The following is a 746-nucleotide window of genomic DNA, read 5'->3' on the forward strand; positions in this document are numbered from 1 at the left end:
ACTAAATTAATTCAGACAAACCATCCCAATTTAAAGGATCATTTAATATTACAATTATTCTGAATAGAGTAGTATTTAAACACATAATCTTGTAGTTAGGGAACAGAGAACAGAGATCAGAGAACAGAGACTCTCCTCTTGCAATGGAATAGATAAAGCATAAGAAGATTGTCAGGAGCACCAGTCAGTCAAGTTATTGGATGTCGGTCCTGAGTCAGTTCCCCTGTCAGCCCCAGTCAGTCGTCGTTTCCCCCCGGCCCTCCGAGGCCGGGCTTGTGGTACGCTGTTCACGGTAGAATGGTTCTCCTCTCTCTCTCAGGCTCACTCTTTTATCAGCAGTTTCCCTTATGCTGTTGCGTCAATTTCTGAACCTAGCTTCCTGTCTCCAATTTCGGGAGACAACACCCTGAGATGTACTTCAAAAACAGGAAACATCTTGACCACTTACATAAGCCCATTGTCCAACTCATATGAACTTAATGAACCCATAACCACTCAGCTCAAATAAGTACAAATAATGTCTATATGAACTTCATACTGTTCTATTACATATTTCTTCTGGAATCTGGTTTATTGCTAACCACCACAGTCCCCCCTTCCATGGTTTTTAAACTATGGAACTTCGGAGCTCAGGATAGGGAAAATAAAAATATGACCATGTTGACCTGAGACCCTAACGCCTCTAAACTCTAACAGCTGTAGTTAAACACTGACCTCTTCCTACAACTAAAATTAAATCTAAAATA

Source organism: Monopterus albus, unplaced genomic scaffold (genome assembly GCF_001952655.1).
Source record: "Monopterus albus unplaced genomic scaffold, M_albus_1.0 scaffold51.1, whole genome shotgun sequence".
NCBI lineage: Eukaryota > Metazoa > Chordata > Actinopteri > Synbranchiformes > Synbranchidae > Monopterus > Monopterus albus.